Source organism: Bombina bombina, chromosome 4 (assembly GCF_027579735.1).
Source record: "Bombina bombina isolate aBomBom1 chromosome 4, aBomBom1.pri, whole genome shotgun sequence".
NCBI classification, from domain to species: domain Eukaryota; kingdom Metazoa; phylum Chordata; class Amphibia; order Anura; family Bombinatoridae; genus Bombina; species Bombina bombina.
The window spans coordinates 1,030,243,375-1,030,266,551 of NC_069502.1; positions in this window are offsets into that span (position 1 = coordinate 1,030,243,375).

Genomic DNA, 23,177 nt, shown 5'->3' on the forward strand with positions numbered 1-23,177 from the left:
ACTCTCATTTCATCAGTCCATAAAACCTTAGAAAAATCAGTCTTGAGATATTTCTTGGCCCAGTCTTGACGTTTCAGCTTGTGTGTCTTGTTCAGTGGTGGTCGTCTTTCAGCCTTTCTTACCTTGGCCATGTCTCTGAGTATTGCACACCTTGTGCTTTTGGGCACTCCAGTGATGTTGCAGCTCTGAAATATGGTCACACTGGTGGCAAGTGGCATCTTGGCAGCTGCATGCTTGACTTTTCTCAGTTCATGGGCAGTTATTTTGCGACTTGGCTTTTCCACACGCTTCTTGCAACCCTGTTGACTATTTTGAATGAAACGCTTGATTGTTCGATGATCACGCTTCAGAAGCTTTGCAATTTTAAGAGTGCTGCATCCCTCTGCAAGATATCTCACTATTTTTGACTTTTCTGAGCCTGTCAAGTCCTTCTTTTGACCCATTTTGCCAAAGGAAAGGAAGTTGCCTAATAATTATGCACACCTGATATAGGGTGTTGATGTCATTAGACCACACCCCTTCTCATTACAGAGATGCACATCACCTAATATGCTTAATTGGTAGTAGGCTTTCGAGCCTATACAGCTTGGAGTAAGACAACATGCATAAAGAGGATGATGTGGTCAAAATACTCATTTGCCTAATAATTCTGCACTCCCTGTATATATATAAAGAGTATATAAAGAGCCAATGGTGTGTACGCACTCCCACCATCCGTAAATAACTGTCAGGGTGATATATGGAAAATGTAGAGTTTTACTAATTGTAATTTTATTTATATTTAGCTCCGGTGGTGCTGAGCACTCTTCTGAAGGTGCAGGTGTGGGGTTCATACTGAATTGTGATTATGAATACACTGTATTTAGTTATGCACAATGTGCATTTAATTATGATTTCACTATATAAACATTTGGTGTTTGTCACAACCAACTATTGGTTACCTGTGGGTGTGTGTTATTTGAACGGTCAGGATTGGCCGTTCTCCTAGGGGAGGGTTCTAGGGGCCTTTATAAGGCTAATTTTTTGCACTTTTTGCTTGTCAGAGGAAGGGACTGGTGTTGTCCCGAAACGTTACATGAAATAAAGACTTTCCCTGCCACAGATGTCGTCAGACCAGTGAGTACTTATTTTCATGAACTATATATATATATATATATATATATATATACATACATACAAACAAGATAATAACATCAATTCCTGTGCTAAACTGAAATCAAAAGATAGGAACACAATGTGGTAGGTAATAAATAAATGCTAAAATCTACAATGTATGCAGGGAAATACTCAATAATAAAAGAACACACAGTAGCATAACCATCTAACAATGCAAGTATGTATGATATGTATAAGAAGCAAGAAATGGAGACAATGTTGCTAGATGAGATCTCCGGTAACAGAAATTATACCAGAATACTCACAAGAGTTGCCCTTAATAATATGAGGTGAGTGAATAGCGTGTAAGGTAGAGGAAATCCGTTTCCACATCCACAGATCGTGCTTTCCAGAGTTGGAAAAACTTGCTAGCAGTATGTATCACAGCTCTTGGCAGTGTAGATAAAATATGTCCTCATGTAATCAGAAGAAAAAGACATATACCGACATAGTGTTTACTGTTTTAATTGCACATAGAAAGTATATATATACGAATGCCAAATCACATACAGTAAAAACGGCCCAGGTTGTGATGTCAGAGTTCAGCCGAATAAAAATTATCAGGTCCAAAATGAAGTAAGGAGCACTGTGTATCCAAGAGCTCCACTGCCAGGTAGCGCCACTCAATCTTTACGCATTTCGAAGTAGAATTACTTCTTCATTAGACGTAAGTGGTTCATCCACTGGGCCAGGTATATTGATGACATTATCCTTATCTGGAAAGGTGAGGAAAAAACACTGAAGGATTTCATCATGTACCTAAACAATAATGATATGAATTTTAAATTTAATGAAAAATATAGTAAAACTGAAATTTCTAGACTTAGTCCCATTCCATGAAAAAGGGAGATAAAAACCAGATTATTAACAAAAGAAATGGATAGCAATGCGTATATTCATGCTTCCAGTGGACATCACCCCACTTGGATTAAAAATATACCCTCTAGCCAATTTGAAAGAATAAAAATAAATTGTACACGCCAAAGTGATTTTGAGAAAGAATCTAATGTCCTTAAAAGAATGTTTTTGGAGAAAGGATATAACAAGACTTGGGTGGAATTAGAAAATTAAAAACAAACAGCCAGATAGAATTCTATCAGCCAATCAGAATGTAAGGGACGCCATCTTGGATGACGTCATTTAAAGGGAAACTTCATTCTTCATCAGCCATCGGAAGAAGAGGATGCTCTGTGCCGGATGTCTTGAAGATGGACCCGCTCCGCACCGGATGGATGAAGATAGAAGATGCCGCCTGGATGAAGACTTCTGCCGGCTTCGAGGAGGACTTCTGCCCGCTTGGATGAAGACTTCTGCCGCCTGGATGAGGATGGATGTCCGATCTTCAAAAGTGGATCGTACGGGATAGTGTTAGTTTTTTTTAAGGGTTTATTGGGTGGGTTTTATTTTTAGCTTAGGGTTTTGGGAAATGTAAAAGAGCTAAATGCCCTTTTCCGGACAATGGGGAGCTTAGGTTTATTTAGATAGGATTTTGTTTGGGGGGTTTGGTTGTGTGGGTGGTGGGTTTTACTGTTGGGGGGTTGTTTGTATTTTTTCTTTTCAGGTAAAAGAGCTGATTTTATCACAAGACCAGAGACTCATATTTTGCTTAATCCTTCAATTTACTGCTCAGGACAGCATTTAAAAGTACAGTTAAAACATCATATATCATTTAAAAATAAAGCAAAGAACAAACTGCCAGAAAAATGGAAACCAATGAGATAACATTTTGAGTGGACAGCAGGGCCGCCACTAGAAATTGTGGGGCCCCTGACTTAACCATTGATCAGGGCCCCCCCTTTGACATGTGCAATTTTTGACCAAGAGGCTAAAACGTATATGCACTTTATTCTTAAGTGTCTATTTAAACTTGGAAACATACAAACACACAGACACACTCATACACTGAAACACACACACACACTCACACATAAGGATTCCCATATAGACACTCTAGCAGACATGCAAAGAAACACACAAACACACGCAGACACAGATACCCAAACAGACACTCAGCACTTGATTACATTGACCTGACAAGTAATGAGGTAGACTACAGTTTTGTAAAAAAAAAAAGGAGATTTAGAAAAAAAAAATATGGAGTTCTGATTATCTTTTTGTAAAGGAAGATGCCAACTAAATGATGACAACAGCATGCAATGGCTGAAAGGAAGGGCCCTGAACTGCCTAAACAATAATTAAAGGTTAAATGGTGGATTGGTGACTTCCGTAAAGGTCTCATTAGTCTCAAAGTCTGTAGAAAGATGTGAATAATCATTAGTAAGGTCAAAATGTCCTACAAAGGAACAGACAATTGCAGAAATTAAGAGATCACTTTTTAAAGAATCATATTTGCAAATGTGTAAACAAAAATAATTCAGTGAATTCAAAATTGTACATTAATGATCTGGGTAGATGGCTAGATGAAGAAAAGTACTTTTAAAAGGTTGACACATGTTTGTTTGTGTTTCTCTCATTTTCCCCAACCAAGAGCACCACTTCAAATATAGTGTACAAATGTTCCCATCTGTCAGCTGTACTTATAGATTTTGAAAATGCTGTACTCTATATGGTCTTGGTGAAACCATAATCTGTGGTACTCATACCATTAGATCTGGTTAAATGCAGGATTTAGGCTTGTTGGTATGTATTTCAAAATTAAGTCAGCTGTAGTGTAAACGGAACAGTTTTAAGTTAACCTGTCTCATTTCAAACACTGAGCAATCTTAGTCTGAGAGTATAAGATTTTATGCAGATATAAAAATCTTAGATAAAATGCCTCCTTGCATCTCGAAAGTCCTTGCATAAAGGGGCAGTAAACTGGAATGTAATATATATATATATATATATATATATATATATATATATATATATATATATATAAATAAAAAAATGCATATCTGCCAAAAGGGCACCTACCATTTGTTTATTGAGGAGGAAACATTTCTGCATGTTTTTAAACATAGAATTTCTACAGCATTGTCAAATAATCATAAATACACTGCTGCTAAAAAAAGTGTTTTTACACTTGCTAAGTAAGTTCTACTTCCTCTGCAAATGAAAGTGATCTGCCGTCTGACTCAAGCACACACTGTACAAACAAAGTGCCAAGTCTGTCTCACCCTGTGTTTTAGTGCACACTCAGAAATCCTCTCAAATGCTAATACTTTACTCCTTGTATTAACATTTCCCATGCTCAATTAGCACTCTGCTGTAGTACCCACTGGTGCCCCTGACAGGAGTCACCCCTGTCACCCCCTGATGGTGGCCCTGGAGGACAGTGACAAAAAAGACCAATCAGAGTCATTAACATATCTAAATAATGACCAGTAAGACCCAAACTGTCTTTCTTTTTGCTGCTCATACAGGATAAGTACATTTAACTTGCTCTGCAATTTAAATATATAATTTATTGACTCCTTGTTATTATTTTCTTATTATTATTTTCGTATTATTTTCTATTGATCTTTTCCTTTTTATACGATGATAAGGACTCTAATTCTTGGCAATCTATTTTTAGTCCTGAACTTTCACAGAATTCAGACTCTGACTCCTCTCCCAGAAATAAAAAATCCCAAAACATTTCAAAGAAACAAAAACATGTTTTAATTGATAATTTAGGTAACCTTTATTTAAAACCTGAGGATTTACAACATCCTTGTTCTACACAATGGCGTCCTTCTAAAAGGGTTGCAAAATTTCTAGATTTTTATATTAGAAAACCTTTAAACAAACAATCTAGAAATAATATACGTTCAGAATGTCCTCGTCCTGAACTCCCTCACAAATCTTCAATCACCCCTGATATTGACGCCAACTTACTAAAATTTATTTCCTTTCCAAAATGTAATTTACGCCATGGTCCCGACAGATTCCTTAAATCATGTCAAGACAAACTCTTAGATTCCCTTGGCCCTTTAGCAAAATTTTTTGAATTAGCTGAAGAAGCTATTACTATTGATTCTTTTGTTGACCCTCGGATCCTGAGAGAATGGATCCAGAGAACCATTTATTTAATAGGTAATACCAACTCAGCTTTAGCTACTCAGAGACGCAGAATTATTTTAAGGAAATTAGATCCTAAACTATCGGATTTTGCCCCCACTGAAATGGGGCCTAAGGCTGAAGACCTATTATTTGGAGAATTGGGCCTTAAAGAGTTAGGAAACTATGTGAATACCTTTAATAGCCTCAATAAAGTTAAAACTTCAACTAAGAAAATTTTTTACCCTCAAAACCGGGTTTTTGACACGGCCGGGAAAGGTAGAGGCCGTTTTCCCGGTGAATGCCATCCATCAACAGGTCTCACTTTCAGAACAGACCTCAGTTCACAAACCCTGCACTCACTACCTTCTACCCAACAAGGTCAAGACAATGGCAAAACAGACCCTTCAGATCAAGACCTCGCTCAAGACCCTTCTCAGGTACTTATTCTCTATTCACATTTCACTCCTTTTTTCAGACAAAACATAGATGGCAGACTTTCACTTTTCTCAGAAAATTGGAACCTTATTACAAAGGACCCTTGGGTTCTTCAAACCATTTCAGGTTTTCAAATCTCATTCACAAACACCCCTATTCAATCTCAAATTCCTACTCCTATCCATTTTTCAAAATCAGACCTTCTTCTTTTAAACACGGAACTTCAAAATCTCTTAAACAATCTCTCAGCAATATGTTTCTAGAAAAAAAGAACGGTCTTTTCCGTCCTGTCATAAATTTAAGAAATCTAATTTTTTTTCGTTTCCTACAATCATTTCAAACTAGAAGGTATTCATCTTCTAAGAGATTGTTTAAGAGACAAAGATTGGCTGGTTCGACTGGATCTTACAGATGCTTACCTCACCATTCCCATTCATCAAACTTTCAGAAAATTCCTATGTTTCTTTTGGCAAAACTCTTTATGGCAATTTGCTTGTTTACCCTTTGGCTTATCATCTGCTCCCTGGGTATTTAAAAAAGTTTTAAAACCAGTAGTTACATGGTTAAGATTAAGGGGATTTGCCTAATTATCTATCTAGACGATATTTTAATTATGCACCACAACCCTCAGGTTTTAACCGATCATCTCTCCCTATCTATTCTTCTCCTAGAGAACCTTGGCTTTATTATAAACAAATAGAAATTATCTCCTACTCAAAATCAAATTTTTCTAGGTTTCTCCATAGACACAATTTCTTCTTCTCTCAGTCTTCCCAAAGACAAATTGAAGAATATCAAAAAAGAAATTTCTTATATCCTGAAATTAAATTATTTTCCTGTCAGGAATTTGGCTCGGATTGTTGGGCTACTATCGTCCTCAATTCAAGCCATTTTTCCTGCCCCCCTTCATTATCGTGCTCTTCAACGTTTAAAAATCTCCAGTTTAAACAAAGGTCTCAGCTATTCTCACAAAACATCCTTATCTTCAGAAGCGAAGGAGGAACTCCTTTGGTGGTTATCCAACATAGATGCCTGGAATGGCAAAGCGATTTTTGGAAATTCACCAGAACTGATTATAGAATAAGATGCCAGCAAGACTGGTTGGGAAGCCCACTGTGGAAATTTCATAACCGGAGGGAAATGGTCCCCTTCAGAACAAAATTTTCACATCAATTGTCTAGAACTCATAGCAGGATCCTTTGCTATAAAAAGCTTTATAAAAGATTCTTCTCCTATCACCATTCTTCTGAAAATGGACAATATCTGTGCAGTCCGTTACATAAATCGTTTAGGAGGAACAAAATCAAAACAACTTTCAGATTTAACTTCTTCAATTATTCATCAATGTCTCAATTCCAATATTTCTATCCTCGCAGAATACATTCCGGGATTATTAAATACCGCGGCAGATTGGGGATCTCGTTATCTCAGAGATTCAAGAACTACTTTCTTCAGATCCAATCTTTGAGAGGCTCATTTCTTCTGGACCTGTTTGCCTCTCACTTGAATTTCCAGATAAAACCATTCTTCAGTTGGCGTCCGGATCCAGATGCCTTAGCTATAGAAGCTTTTCTTCAATTGTGGCCTCCTCAAGGATCTTACAAATTTCCTCCCTTTTCCATGATTTCCAGAACTATAGCTTACATCTGCAAACATCTCAACTCTATTCTTCTAATAACTCCTCTTTGGCCATCCCAACCTTGGTACCCATCCCTTCTAGAGATGTCTTACCTCCCCTCCTTCTCCCTCCTCACCCTCTCCTTCTCTTAGATCATCTAGGGAACCCTCATCCTCTAATCTATCAGAACTCCCTTTGACTAGTTGCTTGGACAATTTCCGGGGATCTTGGTCTTGCGAAGGCCTTTCGTCTAGAGCTAGTTCTCTCCTCAGATACCAGAAAATGTTATGTTTCCGCATGGTCCAGATGGGATAGCTGGTGCATTCAAAGGAATTTGGATCACTTTTCAGCCCCTTTGACTCAAATTTTAAATTATCTATCTTTTCTTTTTGATCAAGGGTTAGCCTATTGTTCCATTAATATTGCTAGATCCGCTATTTCTGCAGGTCATTTTCCAATTTCTGATATTCCTATTGGACGCCATTTTCAATTTCGAAGACTTTTAAAAGCTATCTGTCTTAACAGACCTGCCTTCCCTAAACACCTTGAATTCTGGGACGTTGATTTCCTCATTTTTCAATTCTTGGCCTTCTAATAATTTACTTTCTTTAAAACAACTTTCTTTCGAACTCACTACTCTTCTCTGTCTTCTCTCTTGTAAAAGAGTCTCTGACGTCAAAGCTATTGATTTCAATTCTAAAAAAAATTTTCCTCAAGGAATTGTATTCAATATTATTCGCAGAACTAAAACTAATATTTCTACTATTTTTTACCCTTACTTTTTCGAACTTCCTAAATTATGTGTGGTTCTTTGTTTCAAAGAATACGAGTTAAGAACTTCCCTTTTTAGATCTTCTTCTTCTAATCAACTATTATTATCTTTCATTCCACCACACAAACCTGTTTCTTCCATAACTATAGTTAGATGGGTTAGATCTACTATGTCTGAAGCTGGCGTAGATAATAGATTTTCTTCTCATTCTATTAGAAAAGCTTCTGCCTCCAAAGCTTTCTTTAAATTTTGTTCTATACAAGATATTTTAAATGCAGCTGATTGGTCTTCTGATTCTACTTTCAGACAATTTTATTTTAAACCCATTTCTTCTATTTCTCATAGTCTTATTAATTAATTTCTTTTGCTTTAAACTAGCAAAATATGAGTCTCTGGTCTTGTGATAAAATTACGATTATCCTAACTTTAGTGTAGATATAGTCTAGATTTTATTAAAGACACAGAGACGAATATTTTCCCACCCTTTTATTTCCTACCCATTTTTTCAGTAACAATTCAATGTTATTATTATAAAATATATTAATGTTCTAATTTATTTTTCAGCTCCAAACCCTTCCTCTTCAGGAATCTGATTTGGCGCATCAAATGGATCTTCAAGAATCCTCAAACTCCAATCAAAATTTGTTTCCTGTTTCAATCTTCAAGTTTCGAATTTCAAGGTTTTCAACGTTCTTCAAGTTCCTGTTTCAAAGACTCCTCAATTTTTCAATTCAACATTGGTTTCTTTGTTTCATCTACATTTTCCTCTGTTTGATGAACTTTATGTTTATTTTTTGGCATCAATTCAGAAAGAGGACAGTTTGGGTCTTACTGGTCATTATTTGGATATGTTAATGACTCTGATTGGTCTCATTTTGTCACTGTCCACTCAAAATGTTATCTCATTGGTTTCCATTTTTCAGGCAGTTTGTTCTTTATTTTATTTTTAAATGATATATGATGTTTTAACTGTACTTTTAAATGCTGTCCTGAGCAGTAAAAAGGATTAAGCAAAATATGAGTCTCTGTGTCTTTAATAAAATCTAGATTATATCTACACTAAAGTTAGGATAATCGTAATTTCTTTGGGGCAATGCCCTGCAAAAGGCCCTTTTAAGGGCCATTGGCAGTTTAGTGTAGGCTAGGTTTTTTTTTTTTGGGGGGGGGGGGGCTTTTATATTTTGATAGGGCTATTAGATTAGGAGTAAGTAGTTTTTATTTTGATAATTTTTTTTTTATTTTGTGTAATTTAGTGTTTATTTTTTTTGTAATTTAGATAAATGCATTTTGTTAATTTAATTTATTAGATTGTAATGTTAGGTGTTAGTGTAACTCAGGTTAGGTTTTATTTTACAGGTAACTTTGTATTTATTTTAACCAAGTAGCTAGTAAATAGTTAATACTATTTACTAACTAGTCTACCTAGTTAAAATAAATACAAACTTACCTGTGAAATAAAAATAAAACCTAAAATAGCTACAATATAACTATTAGTTATATTGTAGCTAGCTTAGGGTTTATTTTACAGGTAAGTAAGTATTTAGTTTTAAATAGGAATTATTTAGTTATTAATAGTAAGTTTTATTTAGAATTATTTAAATTATATTAAAGATAGGGGTTAATATATTTATTTAGTGTAAGTGATGTGGGGGGCCTGAGGTTTAGGGGTTAATAACTTTAGTATAGTGGCAGCGATATTGGGGGCGGCAGATTAGGGGTTAATCAATTTATGTAGGCGGCGGCGACATTGGAGCAGTAGATTAGGGGTTAATAAGTGTAATGTAGGTGTCTGCAATGTCGGGGGGGAAATTGTGAATGAGCATGTCAAAACACCGCTTGCATTTGGGTGTGGTATGGAGCTCAATGCAACCATATCGCCCGTACAAGTCATTTTTTTGCAAACCTGTAATAGCAGCGCTATTAAAGGTGAGCGGTGGAAATAACTTGCAAGTTATTAGCGAGCCAGCAATAACGCAAAACTCGTAATCTGGCTGAAAGATATAAATTGGGATAAACCAGAGGTAGGAAAGGCAAAAGCAAATGCTTTGGGAAAATCAACCAGGAAGACCAACACTAGCTTTATCTCCACATACAGTGAGGGGTCTGAGTGAGTCAAACAGATCCTTCTAAAACACTGGCACATTTTGAAGAAGGATGATCTCCTTCAAGAAAAGATAGGAATAAAACCCAATTGCATCTTTAGGAAAAACAGAAACCTGAAAACTATAATAGCCCCAAGCAAACTAAAAGAACCAAGTACAAATAAAACATGGCTAGCAAGGGGGACTTCAGGGTTCTATAAATGTAATAGACTCAATTGTATCTCTTGTGATCACATGTATAATGAAAACAAACCCACCAAGCTAGTCTATTCTACCACGAATGAGAAAAAATGTGAGCTGAATAGTCTTGTGAATTGCAAAACTACCTTTGTGGTGTATCAATGTACAATGTAGCTGTAATTTGCAGTACATTGGGAGGACCACCAGGCCATACAAGAAACGGTTACATGAGCATGTCACAAACATCAAAGCGGGCCTTAAGTCTCATAATCTGTATGACCATTACAAATTGGTTCACAACCAGGACCCAAGTTGCGTAAGAGGCACTATATTAGAACATGTCCATACGGGATAAAGGGGATAATAGAGAAATCCTGCTCAGACAAAGGGAAACCTATTGGATACATGCTTTCAATAGTAGAATACTGCTTGGTTTGAATAAAGACATTGTAGCCTTTTTGTAGGATAGAATAATGGGCTTTTGACATATGATATTAATATTAAGATCACATACAGACTAGCTTCTAGATAATTAGGATAAATATATATATATATATATATATATATATATATATATATATATCCCTTAATGGAATTGTGTAGATATGGTGGATTTTTTGAATATAAATAAATTTCCCTCTTTTTTCCCTATTTTTCTCTCTTCGGGTTTGACGAGTAGGAGACTATATGATAAGTTTAAATTGTATGTTTTCTGTTTTTTAAAGATTCCCTTTTTATAACTAATTTGATATATGAGGAGATCCTGACCACTATATATATATAAATATATATATATATATATATATATATATATATATAATTTTTAACATGAATAATATATATGTGCATTTATGTATTTTTAAAATATATGCGTGTCTTTATTATTATTTAAATATTTTAACATGTTTTATAATATTATAATATAGTTAAGGCTTGTAGATATAGAGGAATCAAGCCTTCAGTATAATAGATGTGGTTGCCCTTGATTCCGTCAGTGTTATGTATGATTAGTGGCAAGTGTACTAATCACGGATTGATTCTGGTGTCTATGGCAACAGGTTGCATAGCACGGATTCTGACATCCATGGCAACTGGTGACCTAATTCGTCCCTTACGCCTATGCCGGCAACATAATCCGCGTCACACTTCTGTAAAACTTGGGACCACACCCACAATCAGATCAGTATCGGTGTCTCCAGCGGTTTTTAAAGGCTACCGAATATCGCTGTGATTATACCTCTGAGGAAGAAGGGATTTTATGCAATAGTACTCTTCAAAACTCGTAAGGTTATAGAGGCTGTGTACCTCTCTCTGTGTAGAGTCATTTGGATCTTGGGATGTCATTTATGGAACACTTGTTGCTGTTTGCCAATTTGTTTTAAATTTTTATTTTATTACTGTATCTATACCTCATAATAATGATGGTTTTAAATGTGAGTGGGATCACCACATGGTTTGTTATTATTATATATATTCTTAATAAACGGTTTAACTCTATGAGCCACTTTTGTTTCTTTGTTTTATGTCTTTGCTGAAAGATTAATCTAAACTACAGACTAATTGGGCAGAGTCACTACTGGTTGGTGAAAGTTTCTCATATTGAATAAATTTGAAAACCGGAGGAGCCATAACAATACATACTTTGGGAGGTGCCAAGTTTACCGATAAAACCTACCTTACCTTGTATTTATTGAGTGTTCTTGAAGTAAGTGTACATCTGAGTGGGACTTGCATCAGAACTGACATTCTTCTGGGATTGGATGCTTTTTCTTAGCACTTCTATGTTTCTGTGATTTTGGACTCTTATGTGTGCTTTCTTACACTTGTTATATGATAATTAATAATTTATTTTTTATACTATTTATATAGATAGTATTTTTGTATAGCGCCATCTGCCTCATGTCGTGTATATGCTTTTTACATAGAGGGGTTTGAGGGGCCTCTCTTTTTATAGGGACACACAGCTACCTCTAGTTTTTAGTCCTATAAGTGTTTGCCAATTCCACTACCTTAATTAGGTGTAAGTTCCACACTTCTCTAGGTACTCTCTTAAGAAGCACTAGTGGGGTTTATCAGCTGACTTGTTCCCTGTCATTCTTCTTGTTTTGTGTATATATATATATATATATATATATATATATACATACATACGCATACACATACATATACATCTTTAGACATGTATGTATGTATGTATGTATGTCTATGTTAAAAGCCCTTTGCCTGCCTTTTTTTTCATAACACAATAACACCTGAAAAATAAAATCTTTGAACCAATCGATCGAGTTTACCTTCATCGTCTAATATGAGCGCAATTTAACTTACGCGCAAACTAATTCGAAAACCCGATATTACTCATGTGCAAATGTGTGCGCTCCACTCGTAATTTGGCCCATATTCAGCATTCATTGCTACCCAAATGCAATGGATGCACATGTCTACTATTAACCACTAGAGATGTGCATTCATTTTCGGACAAATACATATTTGTCACAATAATCAAATCCGAAATGAATGCACCAACGAAAATAAAGAAAACTAAAAAATAGTGACACAAAAAAAGACAGTATTCATTTGTTTCCTTTATTTTTATTTTTTAAGCACTTAAATACTTACCCTAATGGTCTCTCCATGCTCTGGAGAGCGCATTAAGGGAAGTATTGTAGCTACAGGAGAATTATTCACCTGTAGCTTTGAAACATTTACATAAATTTTGATGAAAACTAACGTAAATGTTTAACGAAAATTAGATTTTCGTTTTGATTTAAATTAAATGAAAACCAAATAGTACAGCCAACAAATATTTGGACAAATGAATTTCACTGAATAACATTTTGCCCGAAATAACATTTTCTTTCCTGCACATCTCTATTAAAGGGACACTGAACCCAAATGTTTTCTTTTGTGATTCAGATAGAGCATGCAATTTTTTTTTTTAATTTAATTTAATTTTATTCCAATTCAGGATTACAGCTTTTTCCAAAACAATAGATAAACTTTCAACAATATTTCTTGTGAAAAAAAAAGACATTGCAATATAACAGTGAAATGACAAGGCAATTACCAATAACACATATTTTGCTGTATCTGAATTGTTTTTTTCTCCATTTTTTATAGTCTATACCCTGTATGGCCCCCGACCATACACCACAATAGACAACAACCTAAGAAAAAGAGAAAAGAAGGAGAAAAAAAAATAAAATATATTTTTAGGAATTAAAAGGAATTTCCCCTCTCCCCCCCTCAGTCCCTGCCCGTTTTACATCACCATATACCAAGCTCAATTAACTCTGTATTTCTAAAGGGAAAAATCAGATAGTCAATTTCACTGGGTATCATATCTTTAATGAAGAGGGACCATTTTATGAAAAGATTCCTGATTTCTTGTTCATTATCTGGATTAGTGTCTATTTGTTCAAGAATATACTGTTTCTTTAAATAATTATTAATTTCAGTTATGCTAGGAATAAATCTTAGTTTCCATTTTCTGAAAATAAGGTACCTTCCAGCTAATATGGTCATATTGACAATTTTTTTGTTATTGCCTAGATTGTCCCCTGTATGAAATAGAAAGACTACAGTTTTAAACGAAAAGATCACTGTAATGGGGTTTAATATCTTGTTTAACCAGTATTGAAGTTTCAGCCAAAAGTTCCTAATTTTTGGACAAGCCCATAACATGTGTCGAAGATCTGCTGCAGGGAAGGAACATTTTGGACAACAGGCAAAACTAGAGTTCTTATATTTGGATCCCTTCTCTGGAGTAAAATATGCCATATATAATAATTTAAGATGGGATTCCCTCCATGTAGAGGAGAGAGTTGTACGAGCAGCCTCTTGTATTGATTTATGAGATATTCGGGGGTCAAGTGTTTGATTGATCAATATAGCCCACTTGTTGTGGATTCTTTCCAGATTATTTAAACCCTTCACTGATACCATAATTGAATATCCTGGGGTAATTGACATATTTCCAGTTTTGGCGATGGTGAGCCAATCGCCAACCCTTCTCAGGGACCAGTCCCATTTATGATCATGAATAAGCTTTAAGGCATAATGTCGTTCCTGTAAATATGCAAAGAAGTTCTTATGGGGTAAATTAAATTCTAATCTCAGAGAATCAAATGATTTAAAACATTGTCTTTCAAAATCTATACATAATTAAGTCCTAATGCTTCCCATTCTAAATATACTCTTGTTTGGAGTCCTGCTTGGAATTGGGGATTACCCAGAAAGGGAATAAACCTGGAACCAAAGCAAGTGGTTAAAGGCACACTGAACCCAATTTTTTTCTTTCATGATTCAGATAGAGCATGCAATTTTAAGCAACTTTCTAATTTACTTCTATTATCAAATTTTCTTCATTCTCTTGGTATGTTAATTTGAAAAGCAAGAATGTAAGTTTAGATGCCGGCCCATTTTTGGTGAACAACCTGGGTTGTCCTTGCTGATTGGACAGCACCAATAAACAAGTGCTATCCATGGTTCTGAACCCAAATATTGCTGACTCTTTAGCTTCGGTGCCTTCTTTTTCAAATAAAGATAGCAAGAGAACGAATAATAATTGATAATAGAAGTAAATTAGAAAGTTGCTTAAAATTGCATGCTCTATCTGAATAATGAAAGAAAAAAATTGGGTTCAGTGTCCCTTTAACCACTTGCTTTGGTTAGAGGAGGCAATACGGACTTGCTACTTCAGTAGACCAATTAGGGACAGACAAGTGACAAGGTTAATCTGTTCAGAAGGGGGCGCTAATAGGTGACTCAATATGCTAACGAATTAGACTTATCAGCAACTCAAGTCTATTTAGTTGATAACTTAATTAACATTGTAATACATACAGAATTATAAAAACAGAAATTGTCCCAGAGTAGACAAAATAATTTTTATCATCAAAGTTCACTTCTAAGGGCTCCATGTACTAAGCCGTCAATTCATCCGTCATTGTAGACGCGGATAAACTCGCCGTTACTCGCCGCGGGCGAAATGGTGTCCGCTGTCGCTATGTACTAATATTCCCCCAATAAATAGACAAGTCTAGCCCGCCGCGAGCAGTTGCGGATTGTTGATAAATTTGACGCCTCGCTCGCCGCGACTAAGCTGATGTACTTAACTTTCAGTTGAATTGTCTGGCCAATTATTAACACGTGACATGCAAGGTGTCACGAACATCATAGTAGTCACAGGAATAGAATTTTGCTCCTATAAAAGTTCAACTTATCTAAACAACTTTATTATTGTTCAAAATTTTTTGAAGAGTGATAACAGAGCGTTATTTTTGTAATATTTATTTACAATTTGGATATGGCTTCATCTGGATCTGATAATATATAAATATTAATATAAAAATAATTATAAAGATTGACAACTATACAATACAAATTTAAAATATAGATTACTCTTTAATTACAGTCGACAAATTGGGCGCAATTTATGTACATGGAAATGAGAGACAAATTAGACGCCAGTTATGCTGTAAGTACAATGCTGATATTACTGCCTTTTATATATGTCTAGACTGGTGTCTAGATTGACTTTCCTATTGTTTTGTACCTTGCCCGCCACCTAAAAGGTGGCGAGGCAAAAATAACGAGGTGGGAGCGGAAATTGTAGCGAGCGGACAAATAGATTTTTTAGTACATTCGTTTTTGGCGAGTTGGTGGTCAAATGTGTCTAATTACAGTGAAAAATGGAGCGGTAGCGAGGTTTGGCGGATAAGTACGCTCGCAATTTTAAAGATGCAAGTTTTAACATAATTGACGGCTTTGTACATATCAGTTTGCGAATTTTGACGCGAGATTTGTTGCGGGTAGCTCGCTGACTGCTTAGTACATGGAGCCCTAAGATGTGAAATGAATCCTCATTAAATCCAATTGACTATTAGTTCCAAGTGAGTATATGTTTGCTGCCTCCTCCTCACCGACAGGTCTGGGTTGACTATAGGAAATAAGGAAGAACAGAGGGGCGCCTCATGTGTAATATCATCAAGTTTGTGTGAAAACACAATATACTAAGAGCCAAGTGGGTACTCACATGTTTGTGGAGCACACCAATGTGCTGGTAGGTGCAGGCTGTAGATTTAACAGGTGTAACAGCTCACCCATAACTAGAATTGCCCGTGTGCTGCAGTAAAAGGATGAAGCATAGAAAAAACAAGCACTATATGTGCAGATCACTCAGAGTACAGTTATATCTACTTTGCATAGTGCCAAATGGGTACTCACATGATGGCTTAGCACACCAATGTGCTGGTAGAAGCAGGCTGGCAAATTGAGGGACGGTGTGTCAGCTCGCCCCAAGGAAGGTCTTCCCAATAAGCAGTATCCAATTGCAAGGATGTCTTAAAAGTTAAGCTCCCATATGGTAGCAATAAAAGCAGGCAGGTAAGGTGTATCCAATCAGAATTGTTATTCATAAAAATGGTATTTATTATAAAAACAAATTAAAAACGAAATACAAAAGAGTGGAAAAGGGGTATTCTAATAACCCCATAAACATGCAACGCGTTTCTCGGCATAACACGCCATTTCCTCAGGCATATTGTTCACCTTACTGTTACCCCTGCTTTAAGTACCTGCTACCTAACACATATGAGCACTTTCCACCCTTTAAGGGGGCATGTTCTCTAATTGATGTGATACACCTGCCTGTTCTGAATCTACCTATGTGATTAGCAAGCATTTAGATTTCTTATGTTACACCATATATGATATAACTATCATAAAATATATGTATTCCATTGTACTATCTTGTATATATACATAACCAACAACTGTTATCCAGCAAGACATAGAACTATTTCCATCAAAAGGTTATATGACAGTTAAATACATTTCATTATTAAAATAACACTTCATTTTACATTATTTTGAAACAATGAATATTAATTTCAGCTTATGTTACGTTGTATCGACATTATTGTCAGGGTTTTATAGTCAGCCGGCTATCAATTGATATCAATTATTATCTCACAAAGACTTGCAATTTGATAATTTAATTTCCAGATTTAGCCAAACTCTCCTCCAAAGCATGTCGATCTCATATTAATTGCAACAAACAGTCACTTAGTGAATCTAGTCATTCTTATTTTATCTTTCAAACAGGTCCCTCACAGGCTTATAAAGCCCGATCTTACCTTTATGTACATAGTTGGTTTCTTTTTTTCAAAAAAAGATGGAAAGTGTATTTTGTTGTTTGCGGTTGCACCGAATTAAATGTGTATTGCTAACAACAAGATTAGGCTTGTGAAGTCTGCAGAGTGAACTTCCAATTCTCAAAATTCATTTTCAGTTTAAAATAAAAGGAAAATACAGAAAAAAATAATGAAAGAACATGTCCTTTTTTCAAAGCACTTAATATTGGGCCAGATTACAAGTAGAGCGCTAAATATTGCTTTAACCAGTAATACCAGTGCATGCTAATTTGTATTGGTATTGAAAGTTAACAGTAAGGTCACGTTTGCATCACTGGGAAACATTTGGCTCATGAGAGTGCGCTTCCATAGTCTCCTATGGGAGCCTCATTCGGATGCCGTCAGAAACAGCATCAGAACTTCAGCTCCAGCGAAGGGGTAAGTCCTGCAGCGATGGCAGCAAATATAAATAGATATGCTGATATATATATATATATATATATATATATATATATATCTATATATATATATATATATATATATATATATATATATATATATATATCTATAGGAGACAGTAAATCATGAGCTTAATTATTTCCTTTAGATAAAGGTATAGGTTTCAAATTATTGATTATACTCCACAACAATCTTTGGGTATGTTACCAGACTTTGTTTAACCCTTTGCGTGCTAAGCACTTTCCCACCTGGGTGCTAAGCTTTTTAAAGGATTTTTTAATTTTTTATTTAAAAAAAGTTTAACATTCCCCCCCCCCCCCAGATCCCCAATACTTACACTGTTGGAAAAGTTAGGCGATTACCTTTCCAACAGTGGGTCTTGGGGGTCTGTAGCTTCTTAGATGCCTGAGATACAGGCTTCTAAGCAGCATACCCCTTGCTCCTATACTTAACATTGTTAAGTATAAATAAAGTTGCATGGTGACGTCATCACGTCATTGCGCGTGACGTCACCATGAATAACATGAAGCCCCGGCGATGCCGGGGTAGGAGCACCCAGATCTCCCTCAAGGTGGGAGAGTGCTAGAGATGGCTCTGAGCCGTCGTTAGCACCAGAGTGGGAAACTCTGCGACGGCTCAGAGGCGTCATTAGCACTCAAGGGGTTAACTGGACTCTGGTCTTTAATGGTATATTTAAAATAATTGGAAAATAATGGACAGTTGATATTACATTCACTTCTGCTGGGTAGGGATGGGCGAATGTTTCACAACATTTGAAAAATGAAACAAATTGTTACACATTCAATCATTCCGTTTGAATGTCAAATGTTTGTACAACATTCTAACATTTGTTTAATGTAATAGTGTTTTTAATGCTTTCTTTTAATGTAATATCCGATAACGAATTTTCTAATAATTCGATTAGAAATATGCAGTATTCAAATTTGAAAAATTCAAATTTATATACGGTATGTGTAATAATAATTCTAATGCTCTCTTTAAATGTAATATTCAAATTATGCAATATTCAAAATAGAAACATTCAAATTGATATATTTGTATTTATTATGTATCAATGTACTAAATTCCCTACCACATGGACTATTGAACTTCTGAATAGTATTTGTTAAATCGAATGTTACATTCAAAATTTTGAATGTGGACATTTAATCTATTTATAAACATTCGAATTTGAAAGTGTTATTCGAAAAAACTGTAAATAACATTCGATTATAGAATCTTTAAGAATATTCGTTCTTATCAACATTCAATTATGTAAATCGAATTTCGACAATAACATTCGTTATAACATTCAAATTCGAATATAAACACATTCACTCATCCCTACTGCTTGACTTACTAGACTGTTAGGATTTTTGTAAGAATTTGGCTGGCATATCATATAGCGGACTTATCCAGTTAGAAAGACCCAACTTTTATGGTCAGAGTATTATTAATATTGGAAATACCCTTAAAACAATCTATATTACTCAAATTTAGCTCTATCATGTTGCCCAGTAGTAGTCTATTCACTTGTTTTGATTTTATCACAATTTACATTCGTAACATCAATGGTCTTCTAGATTACAAGTGGAATGCAATGCTCAGGGTGCACTGTCGATATTGAAGCCTTCACTAAGAATAGAGCACAATCTGGTATTACAAGTCAATGGTAAAAAACAATTTACCAGAGAATATTAATGCAGATTACTTTTTTTTAGCAATCTATAGTTACAATGGATAGCACAGGGTGCTCTTTAATTGCTCATATTAAAAGTGGCGAGTTTTGGCGTTGCATAATAGTGCTGAAAACATTTGTGTGACTAGACACCTGAAGTAAAGTGATAGGGCTAGAATAAATGCATAGCAAACCACATGTATAATAAATCAAAATAATGTTTTTCTCACACACACACTCACATATACATATTAAGGGGAAGATTACAAATGGAGCACTAAATTATTGGGCACCTGCAAATGTGCAAATTTTGCAGGCTCTCGATAATTAAACAGCCATTACAAGTGGCTGGTTATTGCTACCGCAAGCTAACAGTAGCAATTAGCACTCAGAAAGTTAACCAGAGATTTGATAAATTTTCTAAAAGTGCCCTAAAAAAAAAAAGAGGGTATTAAAGTTTTTTATTAAATAAAAAGTAGCATTTTTAAAAAAATAAAAAACTGCACTAGGCAGTCTTTGAGGTCTAAAGTTGGTGGGAGTGGGGTGCCTTTACATTGCGGTCTATGGGAAATGTGTGTTCCCAGTAAATATATTTGTATATGCTTATGTACATAAATATTCATGTGTTAATATGTGTATAAACACATAAATATATATATGTATATCAGCATATACAAATATATTTATATTTGTTGCCCATAGCTGTGCGACTTACCCCCTTCGCTGTCTCTGACAGTATAAGATCGAGGCTCCCATTGGAGCCTATCGGAAGCGTTAACTTGTAATGCCAGCAAACATTAGCAATATTTAGGGATCCACTTGTAATCTGGCCCTATATGTAAAATAAAGGTTTATTATGAAAACAAATGTTTAAAAAGTAATGTAAAAATATATGGTGTATGACAAGGTGTTATACTAGGCTCAAAAATGTATGTGTTTGTATGTATATATGTATATATGTGTGTAGATATGTATGTATATATGTGAGTACATATGTATGTATATATGTGAGTACATATGTATGTATATATGTGAGTACATATATATGTATATATGTTAGTACATATGTATATATGTGACTACATATGTATGTATATATGTGAGTACATATGTATGTATATATGTGAGTACATATGTATGTATATATGTGAGTACATATGTATGTATATATGTGAGTGCATATGTATGTATATATGTGAGTACATATGTATGTATATATGTGAGTACATATGTATGTATATATGTGAGTACATATGTATGTATATATGTATGTATATATGTGAGTACATATGTATGTATATATGTGAGTACATATGTATGTATATATGTATATATGTATGTATATATGTATATATGTATGTATATATGTGAGTACATATATATGTATATATGTATGTATATATGTGAGTACATATGTATGTATATATGTGAGTGCATATGTATGTATATATGTGAGTACATATGTATGTATATATGTGAGTACATATGTATGTATATATGTGAGTACATATGTATGTATATATATATATATATATGAGTACATATGTATGTATATATGTGAGTACATATGTATGTATATATGTGAGTACATATATATGTATATATGTATGTATATATGTGAGTACATATGTATGCATATATGTGAGTACATATGTATGTATATATGTGAGTACATATGTATGCATATATGTGAGTACATATGTATGTATATATGTGAGTACATATGTATGTATATATGTGAGTACATATGTATGTATATATGTGAGTGCATATGTATGTATATATGTGAGTACATATGTATGTATATATGTGAGTACATATGTATGTATATATGTGAGTACATATGTATGCATATATGTGAGTACATATGTATGTATATATGTGAGTACATATGTATGTATATATGTGAGTACATATGTATGCATATATGTGAGTACATATGTATGTATATATGTGAGTACATATGTATGTATATATGTGAGTGCATATGTATGTATATATGTGAGTACATATGTATGTATATATGTGAGTACATATGTATGTATATATGTGAGTACATATGTATGTATATATGTGAGTACATATGTATGTATATATGTGAGTACATAAGTATGTATATATGTGAGTACATATGTATGTATATATGTGAGTACATAAGTATGTATATATGTGAGTACATATGTATGTATATATGTGAGTACATATGTATGTATATATGTGAGTACATATGTATGTATATATGTGAGTACATAAGTATGTATATATGTGAGTACATAAGTATGTATATATGTGAGTACATATGTATGTATATATGTGAGTACATAAGTATGTATATATGTGAGTACATAAGTATGTATATATGTGAGTACATAAGTTTGTATATATGTGAGTACATATGTATGTATATGTGTGTACGTCGTCTGTGTATGTATGTAATGCATATATATAAAAGCATAGTTAAAAACTGGAAAGAACTCCACTATTTCACCATTTTACCTTAGGGTTAGTGTATCTTTTGGTTAGCGCTCAAGCAATAGCCAGTAGTTGAGTTTTTCAGCTTGCCCCTGATAAGAGTATTAGGTGAAGGATTTAGCACACACTCTCTATCCGACCTCAAGACATTAGCACACTCTGGGCTTGGGCGCTAACATTTTACTATCAACTTATAATGTTTAACATTTTCACAACAAATCAGTAAATATCATGTCTCAAATTATTAAGTTTAGAATAAAGTTTTGTGTTTTGATTACCACACATTGGAACCTTGTTGAGCCTTAATGAGTTGCATCACATTTTGCCAGTGGGTGTACATCACTAACTGTGAGATGCATGTAGCAACACCATATTGAGTCTCAATCTGGGGAAACCGGTTGGATGATTTCTCAGTTTTGCAAGAGATGCTGACTGAGCTGAAATACTACACTTTCTGGCTTTCTGCATATAGATGTGTTTGCTCCGTGAAAAAGAGTTTTTCAAGTTTCTTGATTAACTTGCTGCTAATGTGAGATTTACTTCCATAAATACCTCTACTGAGATCCTTTTTCTATGCACAATTGATTCTCCCTTATCTTGCTTTGGGAAAAATCAAAATCTATCGGCTGCAGCCTTTTTTGGCATTGGGACCCGGTGACCCAGGCGGCAATAAACAAGGGCAGTACATGGTAAGAATATGATTGCCTTAAATAATATAAAAGTACCCAAGTCACTTGTATAAATCTATTCTCTATCTAATTCTATCTAAATTCTCATGAAATGCTGTAAGCATTTTAAACAAGCTGGTCTCCCTGAATTTTCTTGCCAGCTGTGTGCAGGTGAAGTTTGCTCAAAATTCGCAATATACTTATTTAACTGACAGAAAAGTAATATATACTAAAATAGTGGCAAATCAAGTTAAACTGTAGTGAAAATATTTCAGTTTAATTTGTATTTGCTGCAAACTGAGACTATGAGGCCTGTTTATCATAGGTCTTGCGGAACTGATCCGACAGATATATATATATATATATATATATATATATATATATATATATATATATATACACATACATACAGTAAATGTATTAGTTTCATTTGTTAAAATTACACAGAAACTGTCAAGGCATAATCAGAATTTGAAAACCAAAATCCTAAATACATTGCTGTAAAAATAATCTATATGCAG